The sequence below is a fragment of the Microtus oregoni genome, unplaced genomic scaffold (genome assembly GCF_018167655.1).
Source record: "Microtus oregoni isolate MIOR12 unplaced genomic scaffold, Mior012 000034F_ref0000314, whole genome shotgun sequence".
NCBI classification, from domain to species: domain Eukaryota; kingdom Metazoa; phylum Chordata; class Mammalia; order Rodentia; family Cricetidae; genus Microtus; species Microtus oregoni.
The window spans coordinates 16,928,502-16,940,763 of NW_024543093.1; the positions used below are offsets into that span (position 1 = coordinate 16,928,502).

Here is a 12,262-nt window from a genome sequence, read left to right on the forward strand (position 1 = left end):
AGAATATTATCAACAATTATTTAGTGAAGCTAATTCAAAACCATGCATTTGTATCATTCTGGGCTATCTGCTTTTAGTCATGAACTCATAAAGACTGCTCACTTACAGATCACAATCTGTAAGCTAAATATCCATGGAATAAAAAGGCATGTTATTATTTCCATGGAACACAAATATATTCCAATGAATATTGGGAAACTATGTTAATTCAGAAAGGGAATTTTGTTAGAAAAGCATTATGATAGTAGCAGAACTTATTTATAAAGCTTTTAGCCAAAGAGGATTAAGGTCAACTGTAATGAGAAAGAGGAGTCATCAGGGTCTGCTGGAAAATCGCAGTACTGATAATTACGTTGAGGAATTCCTGGGCAAGAGTGAGCCTGCAACCTTTGCAGATTTGTAATCAGTTTACTTGATGAACCATCTTCAGTCTTTCTTGTTAACACACTTGAGGATTTAACAACATGCTTAGGCTTTGATAATAATACAACCTTGTAGCATATCTATGAAAGACTCCACCATTCTTCTCCTTTAATAGTCCCCTCTAAGGTGACATCAAAGAGCTTCCAAAGGACCCACAAAGAAGAGAAAAAGAGAAAAGCCTAGCTTTGTTTCTTAGCTATGGGTGGGGAGGGGGTCCAAGGCCAAGGAGATCCTTTTTCTTTCAGTGCTGGGATAGTACTCAGTCTTGAGTGCTGAGACTCCACTAAAGAATCTAGTGGGATATGTTTTTTTGTTTGTTTGTGTTTTTTTTTGTTTGTTTGTTTTTGTTTTTCGAGACAGGGTTTCTCTGTGGCTTTGGAGCCTGTCCTGGAACTAGCTCTGTAGACCAGGCTGGTCTCGAACTCACAGAGATCCACCTGCCTCTGCCTCCCGAGTGCTGGGATTAAAGGCGTGCGCCGCCATGGCCCGGCTCTAGTGGGATATGTTGTGCTCAGTGGTCTTTATGTTGCCCAACATGGGTTGGTGAATTTTCTTCAAATTTAATTGAGACTCAGTGTGAGTCAGAAAACTTGCACCAGCGACACATCTTCAAGACATTCCTATGACAATTTTGGTAATATTGCTGCATGAAAATTTTTATTTTGATATGTGTCCAATACCTTAAAAGCCTCCTCACATGATACCCTAGACAACAAATAACTGCCCTCCATTAACCTGGGTTGCCCTATATTTATGTAGCTATTTCTAAGCCCTTCTCTTGCAAGGTATGATAGAGTAGAATGTGGAAAGGGTGAAATGACAATGGTAAAAAGTACACTGGTCAACAGTGTCCTCAAGTTTGAATTAGGACTTTAATACATCATACTAATTGTAATGTTCATTAATCTAATATTTTCATGGAAAATTTAATCTTAAATATCTAATCAAGCAAATAAGCAAAATTGGAGGTTTTCCAGATGCTTTTCTAGAGTTATTTGGAATGTGAAGGTGTTCATATAACTCTGAACTAAATGGGATTGTTCTTTTGTTTTGTTTTGTTTTTGTATAGTTTTTTTTTTTTTTTTTGTATTACCTGGTATGTAAGCACGGGACATAGAAATATTCAAAGAATTTACTATTCCAGGGAAAATAAAAGTGAATTGTTTAAAATCACTCAATTATCTACTAATGCTAATTTATCAGCTTAGGTCTAGTTTGGTGAAATTGGTTTCTTTCTGTATTTCTCTACTGATAAGAATTGATGGCACTGCCTCAATCCATGCACCCTGTATTCATTGTAAATCAAGTAAAATTTCAAACTCCGTAGCCAGTTCCTTCCACCAATTTCCTAAAAGCTCATTTCAAGACATTTCCTCTTTTCTTACACCTCCAACAACTTTCCTACCCCAAGTATTCAGGGTTTTTCTTTGACTTCACTGGTAACACAGAAAAATAGAGAATTCTGATACTGCTATTTGCATACCTGCCTGCCACTCTAAAGTCAGTCCTATAATCTTCAGTATCATCTGTGTATTTAACTATGAACCAGATCATGTTAGTCCCTAAGTGCCTTGTCATTGTAGCTAGGGTACAATTTAATCTTCTTCACTGTTTACAAGTCCAAACAAGATCTTTTGCCAGAAAGCTGAGGAGATATCAGATAAATGCATGTACAGAATACCTGTGTATATACCCTCTCCCTCAACTATGAAACCCCAATGTGGTAGGACATACTGATAATTACAGTGCTAGAGAAGGAAGAACAGGTAGATACTTGGCAATGGCTAGTCTTCCTGTCTAGCCTAATTAAGTGTTTCAGGTCAGGTCTGGACTTGCACGCAGGTTCTTGCTGCAGTAAGTTCTATAATCAAATCTAAGGTTTCTTCCAAGCAAGTGAGAATGTTTCTAAGCCATGTACTCCAAAGTCCCTCTTCTTTCTACCTGTAACACATTTCTTACTGAAAATTCATCTAGTTCATTTTTGTCTTCAGAAGACTTTCTTGACTAAGGTATTTCTATCTATGTCTCTATTTCCTAATAACACCTATTGATAACTTGATTATGTCACTACTGCAAGCCTGTAGAACATTACCGGGTCTATAAAATGTATCTAGAAGTTTGTTTTTAGTTTTTAATATATTTTACAACAATGTGTCTTTTACTGAGGATTAAGACTATGAAGCAATTTCCCCATTACAAGTAAATGAAGAAATTAAAAATTCTAGAAACATCATTTAGTGAAAGCTTTCAGTAAATATAGTCTATCAGTGTTAATGGTTATTTGTAACTGACGAGCTTAATTGGACAAGAACAGAAAACAAACAAAAATGTCTTTGATCCTCATGTGGTTCAATTAGTTTTTAAGTATTTTGTAGCCATAAAATTGACCATACTCCACTCAAACATTGTGCAATAGACTCCCCTGCTGACATCAGCTACATTTTCCCAGTACTAGAAGATTGGCCCTCATTGAATGATGTGTATCACCAAGACTTTATCTACAAAAGAGGCATTTACAGGAATAAGGAAAATTAAAATAGAAGATATTAAAAGAGAAAGTTCTTTTTTTTTAGCATTGGCTTGTGAACACACAGTGGTGAGTTTGGAATTTTTTTTTTTTTTGATGGGGACCCTTTATTTGGTTGGCAAGGTCCTGGGGACAGTGATGAGAGGGTTGGATGAAAGGATTACTTGATTTAAGCAGTGGACACCTCTGGTGTTGGTGCCTGCATGTGCCCGTTGGCATCGCCTGTACAGCCATTGGTGGCAGCAGGTGTGGACTCTTTCTTATGTGGCAGTGGGCTGGTAGCCGCCATCTCTCCTGGCTTCATGTCAAGGCCTGAGCCCTCCATCTTGTGCTCTAAAAGCATGTGGTTCTGGGGCGGGAGCCCCACACAGGCCCTGAGAATGTTCTCGATACAACTACGCTGGCGGAAGAGTGCATTCACCACTGGGCTGCCAGGAGGCACGAGTGGGGCCTTAAAGAGGAAGCTGAGCAGCGACAGCTCAGGGTGGAAGCCCTGAGGCTCAGGGTCCAAGTAGGTGCAGAAGCTCACTCGCTGAGAGAGCTCTGTGAGCAGTACTAGGTCCAGCATGATGGGCGCTGTCAAGAGCGAGTCCTCACAGGTGTTGTGGAGCACCAGGGTGTTGGTTCCACCCAGCATCAGCTCTGAGGTGTACTTGTCCAGGGCACGCTTGCTGTCCCCCACGTAGGGCACATACTTGATCACCACACAGTGATCTGGCGCCTCTCCTGGTACGTAGAGGACACTGTTGCTCTGAACCATGTCGTCCACCATGCAGCTCTTCGTCACCTCCTTGGAGCGGAACTGCAGTGGTGCAGACAGGTTCTGCTTGTTGCCCAAGTGGTTATAGCTCACGATGGACATGGTCTTCAAGCCAGAGCCGGTGAGGAAGTCCACTAGAACAGACTTGACCTTCGTCTGATCAGACTTGAAATCATCCCCACCCACGAACACGTGGCGCTGGAAAGCCAGCTCCAGGGCACCAGGTACCAGCGTGTTCTGTGTGGACCCGTTGAGAAAGGCGCAGCCCTCCAGGATGCTGGCTACGACAAAGAGTGTGGAAGGTGACACCTCCAGGCCAAGCTGGATAGTACGCAGCAAGTTTTCAGCTGTGTCATTGCGACCTGGGACCACCTCGCAGAAACGCTCCATATTGGCGGTCCACAGCACGATAACCTTGTCCAATCCTGCACTGGATCGGAAGTCTCTAATGTCCTTTAGGATCTGCTCCAACTGTTGTGCACGAGTGCCAGGGATGAGGTTGTCTGCACGTGCTGTCTGGTTGGCAACGATGAACTCAGGAATGTAGACAGAGGGCCGGGATGCAGGTTCTCCATGTGGGGGACCACAGCTGCTCTTGCAGGCTGCAGTTCAGGACCTGTGAGCGCCGCATCACCTCGGCCAGGTTTAGTGACGAGATATCCCAGCTGTCAAACACAAGGTCGTTGGGGGCTACCATGGGTAGAATCATGCTGAAGGGTACGAACACCTCCCGGCAGTTCCCATCCAGACCCAGGTTCACGGTGCACTCCTGGGTCAACGAGCTGTAATAGTTTGCTTCCTTGCAACCAGTGAGCGTGGGCCAGGTCAGACGCAGCCGGTTGGCCAGCATGGCCGGCCGCGGTGAGCGTGGAGCCTTTGTTCCCACCCCAGCCTACAAGCATGACCCCGAGTCGGGGCACCGGCCGGGCGGTGCAGAAAGTGAAGCGAGTAGCAGTGGGCTGCACCCGCAGCACGCCGCCCCCGCGGCTGACGCGCGTCTTCTGGTACTCCTAGCGAAACTCGATGGCCTTGGCGCTGTAGAATATGTCCAGGCTGTCCACCAGGATCTCGCGGCGGGCTCCAACGCGGCGAGCGGCTCAGAGTGGGCTCGGACTACGGGGGCGGGCAGCGAGGGACACCAGGGCGCGCGCAGGGGCCTGGAAATCTATTTTGAGCAAGGCAGAGAGCTCTGTGCTGAATCAAGGAACAGACCACTGGGGTCTCTCTTGATTTCAGATCAAGCTACTACAGACAGGGTTTCTTTTTGTCTCCTATGTAATTTTGGCATATCAACTTCCTGTAGAAGCCAAGGGTCGATGAGATATAAGTTGAAAGCAATAAGAAAAGACAGATCATATAATGTTCATAGCTTGAGCGGTCTTCTGTGAGGTCACTTCAAACTCAGGTGACATTCCAGATGGGTCTCTTTTGTCCTTTGGACAGCAATGCTGGAAACTGAACTCAGCAGTTAAGAGACCTTTTGTCTTCTGATCAGCTGTGGTTTGAATCCATTCTTCAACCCAAAAAGTAGTTAGACAATATCTTAGATGCACATAATTAAAGCCTGAAAAATGGTTTCGATGTCAATTGATTCTAAAAAGGACCTGTGTTTCAAATGCCTGCAATTTAACTGTGCATTCACTGATCAACAACTGCAAATAAATTGCAGATCTTTGTCTTTTACTTTAAATGACATTATTCAACCCAGTTTTATTCATATTCACAGCAGCTTTCAAAATCTACATGAATTCTGGTTAGGTATTAATGAGGATTTTGAGTGGTTTTATTTTTGCTGTTGTTATTTTCCCTTAACAGAATGCTTTGTTGGCTTTCTAAAGCTGGTTTATGTGTGATTTGGTGTGTGTGTGTGTGTGTGTGTGTGTGTGTGTGTGGTGTTGTTATTGTTTTTAGAATTTTTTTGCAAATGAAAATGGAAACATCCTTCAAAGGCATAAAGGAGTCACACTAAGGATAATAGAAGCTTCAAAATCACATTTCAGTTAAAGCTTCCCAGTGATCTTTTCCAGAGTCCTGTGGTGTGGATTAATTATGGATATTGCTTACACCTGTGGAACAATCAGTTTACCTTTCTGTAGCTAATAATATTAAATGTTAAATTGAGACTACAGAGAGCATTCCCTGATAAATTTAAAATGTCATGTAGTTTCAAAGTTTCTTTCCAATTTTATCAAAATTTGAAGAAAATTATAGAAATTTTTAACAACCAAGCAACTTAAGATCTTTTGGGTATTTTCTGTGCTCTGTCTATTTATTAAGATGGAACAATCTCCCCTGATGCAAATTTAAGAATGGTGGTCAATCAGTAAACCTCTCCTTCCATTTCAACTTCAGTGCCTTGACACTGATCATTCACGTTCATTGAACAACAATCAGCCTAAATTCCAGGAACAGTTTTTTACTTTCTTGTATTCTACTGATAGGTAAAACTGATAAGTTTTAATGCAGCCTGTCTGAGAACATTCTGAGTATGTTCTAAGAATAATATTTTCTGACTTTCCTATCCACAAAATGGGTTAAGTGCTGCCATGGTTCCTAGTTATAGAATCAAGGCAAACATTTTGCGATCAGAAAAGTTCAAATTCCTGAATTTCTCTCTCTCACTTGGCTTCCTTGAGTCTGGGAATGAACACTCATCTTAAACTGGTGAGGGAACTGGTGGGAGAACAATAGTTTGTCAACCATAGATCAAATTTACTATTTGTGATGTCATAACTTAAACAACTTAACAGATGGTAACTTTTCTAATATAAGACTCAGCACAATACACTTAACCTGTTGGAATATGCCTATGTCTCATCTCTGATCTGCCATATAAAAAAATTGGACTCGCTGAACATAGCAGACAATGATGACTGCTGAGAAGTCAAGAACAATGGCACTGGGTATTGATCCTACTGCATGTACTGGCTTTGTGGGAGCCTAGGCTGTTTGGATGCTCACCTTACTAGACCTGGAAGGAGGTGGGAGGTCCTTGGACTTCCCACAGGACAGGGAACCCTGACTGCTCTTCAGGCTGATGAGGGAGGAGGAGTTGATTGGGGGAGGGAGAGGGAAATGGGAGGCAGTGGCGGGGAGGAGGCAGAAATCTTTAATAAATAAATAAACAAATAAATAAATAAAATTGGAGTACTTGCATGATAAGATAGTATATTTTACAAACCTATTATATTTTATTGAGACGCTTAAGAGAAGGTTTTGCGTCCACTACAAGCTACATGAGACAAATAGCCTACCCTAAAATACAGTAACTTTTAAAGTTAAATCTGAAAGTTTCCCCCACAGGCTCAGGTTTTTAAAACACTCTTGGTGTTCCATGGGCGGGAGGTTTCATAGTTTGGGTGAGAAGAGTCTATTAGTGGCTGTAGTTGTGACTGGGTGCTGAAAGTGGAGATACATTGTCCCTGGCTGCTTGTTGACACTTTCTGCTTTCTGTCGTTCATGAGTTGAATAGCTAGCTGTCTTCTGGCATTAGCTCCTAAATTGTGATATTCTGTTTAAGCACATAGGACTAAAGCAATCATGGACTGAAACTGTTGGCACTATGACCTAACAGATTTTTTTTCTTCCTTGGGTTATTTTTGACAGGTATTTAGTTTATGAATGGGCAAAAGAAGCCAACAGTTAACTATAAACTATAATTAAGATTAAAATATCACATAATTCAATTTCAGACCATCATAGCCAATTGCCACACTTGACAGTCTACACAACTCAAAATCATCTAATCTTCCTCCATATAGCCCTGTATTTTCTACAAATGGTATCACCAGCCAATTAGCTATACAAACCAGAATTCCAAGATGTTTGTTTGCTGCCTTCCTATCCTCCAAGATTCAGTCCAAATCGAGTAATAAGTAAAGTGTACTTGTATCTCCATCCACCTCGTCATTTTCATCCTCACTGATACCAGCAACAATGTATACTAAGACCACTGTGATTTCCAAAATGCCTTCCCAACTATACACTATGCATTCATCCTTTTTGTGAACTCATTTCTATCGCTTTCCATGGGCTTGAAGACTACAATGGCATAGAGCCCTCCTTTGTTCCAAGGTCTTCCTCCCATGTCTGCTCCCTTCACTTGAAAATTGCATTTCATTCTTTCTCCATTTTTTTCACTAAAGTTCTTTGCACATATATTTCTTCTAGTTAGACTCTCATCTAACTCAATGATAACTTTTTTTAAATACCAGCCAAAGTCTTTATTTCTTCCTGGGCTTTGTTTTTCGTCACACTGCATTTAATATTTCTATCACCTTAGACAGCAATAATTTATCATTAGCCTTTGCCAGATTTGTACCCTTTGAGTTGTTTGAGTATTTGAAGAATCTGCTTCTCTCATAGGATTCTAATCTCAATGACATCATAAACACTAGTTTTACAACATTTGTAATGTTACATCACAGTAACACACTAAGTGTCTCATATACAGTATCTGTTCCTCAGTCATTTTTGAAAAAAAAATTAAGCCAATAGGAAAATAAATGTCAAGACGTCAGTTAGGCAAAGCAAACAAACAAACAAAAAACAAAATGAAAATAAAACATAATTGAACATTCCAGTTAAATGAAAATCAATCTAGATTCAAAATAAGTGGTGAGAATGAGGAATATTCAGGGGCAAGCAGCTAATGTATTGATGTGAATATATGTATATAGATAAAGAAAATTGTACTGCTAAACATTTTGTGATGCTGGGATTAAATGCAGGAATGATGACACCAATCACATAGTTTTTCACACAGAAGAAAATGATTGTTCGTATAAGTGTAAAGCAGAGAGTAAAACATTTACTTGAAAATTATAAAGTGTGGAATATTTAGATAATGTAAAATAAGGTGTTAGCAGACAGTCACTTGCTGTGCTACATGATAGCACATAGGTGAAGCTTAATGACATTCTGGTAATAAAACAAGCCGTCATTAATGTCCAAATGCTGTCTCAATGAACTCTTTTCAGGTACGTACATTAGTGAAATTTGCAGAAACAGAAAGTAGTACTTACCAAGGGCAAAAGGAAGCCGTGTGTTTATTTAATGGACATACAGCTTCAATTCTGTAAAGTGAAAAGCATTCTAGATAGAATTTGGGGACAATAAATGAATACTAATCACGAACAAGTGATATGCTTTAAATGGGTAAAATAGAAACTTTCATATCATGTGTATTTTATCACAGTTTTAAAACTCAATTACCTTTAGAAAATGGACTTGCTACTTTAATCATTTTTAAGAAGGACATCAGTTCACTTTTCTCTTAGCATAAGGAAAATAGTTCTTGTTAAAAATGTTTGAGAATAACAAAGAATCAGAATGAAAGACCACATTTAAAACAACGCATCATGGTTAGTTATGGTAAATCATGGAACACTAATATATGTTTGATGAATAAAAGCAAAAGTAGAGAAATTTTATAGGGGTTATGAATAAAAAGAAGTAAACATAGAATTTTCCTTTGGATTTATCCATGGTTGTCATTAGAAAGGACATTTGTATTTAGAAGGATAAATTATTTCCCCTAGGTATTTATTTATGAATTAAATATTATCACTAAAGTATGACCAGCAGTAAATAATCTTCTCTGTTGATGTGTCCTCAAGATGGGAGTCCAGAAAAGCAATGCTAGCCCTGTATTTAACGTTTCTAATATTAACAGAGTTAGTCAAGGATACATTTGTGAAGTGCAGGTGATCCCAGAGAACTTAGAGAAGATAGAATAAGAAAAAAAAATCATTTCATAGCTCACCAGATCTTCAGTTTGCAAGGATAACAGACCATAGTTTATTTCTTAGAAAAAGAAATACAGAGCCAGCTGGTGGTGGCAGACACCTTTAATACCCACACTTGGGAGGCAGAGACAGGTGGATCACTATGAGTTTGAGCACAGCCTTGTCTATAGAGTGAGTTCTGGGATGGCCAGGGCTGCATAGAAAAACTCTGACTTGAAAAAACAAATTAAATAAATAAAACAGATGAAGAAAGAAAAGCTCTAAATATGCCATGTTGCAATTTTAACAATTCCTTTCAAACTTAGTTGAATAAACAGGGCTTGAATTTTGCACACCAGGATTTCTGAACTAAATTATTTTCCTTACTGAAGAACAGATTTAAAAGAAATGGAGCACAATGTATATGTAGTCAGCATAATCGTTAAACCTGAGAGAGAAAACAGGGGTAGGAGTTAGATTAAGTTAAGTAACGAATTGTCTGTTAATTTGACAGTGTAATTTAAATTAAGTACTGGGGCCTGAGAGATGAATCAGAAGTTAAGAGCATGTGTTGTTCTTGCACAGAACCTGGATTTTATTCCAAGCATCCATATAACCAATCGCATTTTTAGTTTCAGGAAATCTGATACCCTCTTCTGACCTTCATGGGCTCACACATAATACACAGACATAATGCAAGTAAAACACTCACACTCATAAATTCACTAAATTTAAAAAAATCACATTTGAAGAAGCATTTTAAAAATAAATACTGCATTCCTTTTACATTTCCTATTTTGTTAAAGTATGAAATTCAGTTCAGTAAAAATGGATGACTAAAACATCTTTCATAGTATGCAAAAATATATGCAGTTTTTACTAATCTAGCAAGAGGTAAAAGTGTCAGCATTTCCCTTTTCAAATGCATATCTGATCATCATACCCCATTTCTAGAACAACTCTCTGCTGGTTTTGCTGAATATCTGTGCATGAGATATGTGAACATTTTATTACTTTTTGAATTACTATAAAAAATGGATATCATTAGGGTACTTCAAACAGAGCATGTTTTAACAGATTATCCTCTTCTCTCCCCTCCTTTATTGCCTTGCCTCACCGCACCACTTCTTTCCCTTCCCCTCATTCCCTTCCTGTTTCATCACTTGTTCTTTAGTCCTTTCCTTCTACTTTTTTTTTTTTTTTTTGGTTTTTTTCGAGACAGGGTTTCTCTGTGGCTTTGGAGCCTGTCCTGGAACTAGCTCTGTAGACCAGGCTGGTCTCGAACTCACAGAGATCCGCCTGCCTCTGCCTCCCGCGTGCTGGGATTAAAGGCGTGCACCACCATCGCCCAGCTAGTCCTTTCCTTCTTCAATAAATTTTTTTCACTTCGTTTTCTAGGTATTAGACTGCACCTATATACATCTATTTATATACATTCATATATACATTGTAAGCTAGAATTCACATATGAGAAATAATACATGACATTTATTTTTCAAATTTTGAATTACCTTCATTAATAAAAGAATTCCCAGATCCATTCCTTTTATTTTTATTTTTTGCAAAATAAAATTTCATTGTGCATATAGTGTACCTTTTCATTATCTAATTATCTGTTCATAGACACCTAATCTGCTTCCATTTCTTGATATTCTAAGTAGAGGAGTGTATGAGTAAACACAAAAGAGTAAATAACTAGGAGATTTTGATTAATGAGATCCAAATCTCAAATAAAAGGCAACACTTAGAGTCTGTTGTTTATTTCTTTCTGGACAGATTTGAACTAAGTGATTATGCATGTGAAAATATACTTAAATTTGATAGCCCTCGAGAAGAATATGAGAAACTTGAGCTTTTTGGTCAGTTTGGGATGAAGGGAGCCAACAGTGAGGGGAAGGAAGACTGCAGGATGCAAGTTTCTCAGCTCTCCTTTGTGGGAGTCATCTTTAGGTTACATTGAAAGTTCCAGAAAGAGAAAGATTTTTTCCTTTGGTAGCTTTAAGTTAGTGGTCAAACTGAAAACATGATTTTAAAATATATTTTAAAATAAATAATGTCACCTAGTAAGGGGATTATGAATGATCCTGATCTTAGACTCTATCTTCAAAGACTGAGCATTAATGCTATGTGAGGCACAAGAGTTAGTAAAAATGTCTTTGTGGAGACAACTGATTTAGTAACAAAGGCAGACATAATAAAGAACTAATTGCAAAATTGATTTTAAGGAAGGTAAAAAACAAGTTGCCTGAAAACAAGGGAACACTTTGAAGACCTTTTATAGGTTCATATTGGTGTTGTTTTCAGCTTTCTTCTAGAGGCAGATGTACATAAATAGTGATATTTATGATTTAAATATTTTATTAACCTCTCTTAGAATATCTTCTCAAAGTAACATGTTCTCTGGTACTTTGTCTCTTCTGCTTTTTTCTTTGGTTCAGACCTGAAACCTAGATTTCCTGTTTCCCTACCCTTCTTTAGAGCCTGCGTTCAGGAATCAAGCACCATGTGGGTTAAATGCATAATCTCCTGTTTCACTTCTAAACCTAGATTCATCCATTAAGTATATTTTAATACTTTAAGAAACATTAGGGCTGAAAAATGGAATTTTATAGCAACGGAGAAGCAGAGTATCAGCATTAACTTAACAACAACAACAAAAATTTGGAACTGGTGGATAAGGAGAAAAGGGGGAGCCCAGTTCAACAGAATATTCCTGTGGGGAAATATTAGAGTAGAGGAAATCCTAGCTGAGCCATCTTGACAGACTTTCGTTGACATTAGGCAATGTAAAAAATGAATAAGAATTGAAACTTGTGAGTTAGGCCT

The 12,262-nt window shown here is 38.9% G+C and overlaps 1 pseudogene; it reads right to left on the reverse strand.

Annotated features, from left to right (window-relative positions):
• Positions 1 to 3,119: 3,119 nt before the first annotated feature.
• LOC121432332 overlaps positions 3,120 to 12,262 on the reverse strand; it is a 46,846-nt pseudogene continuing 37,703 nt past the window's right edge.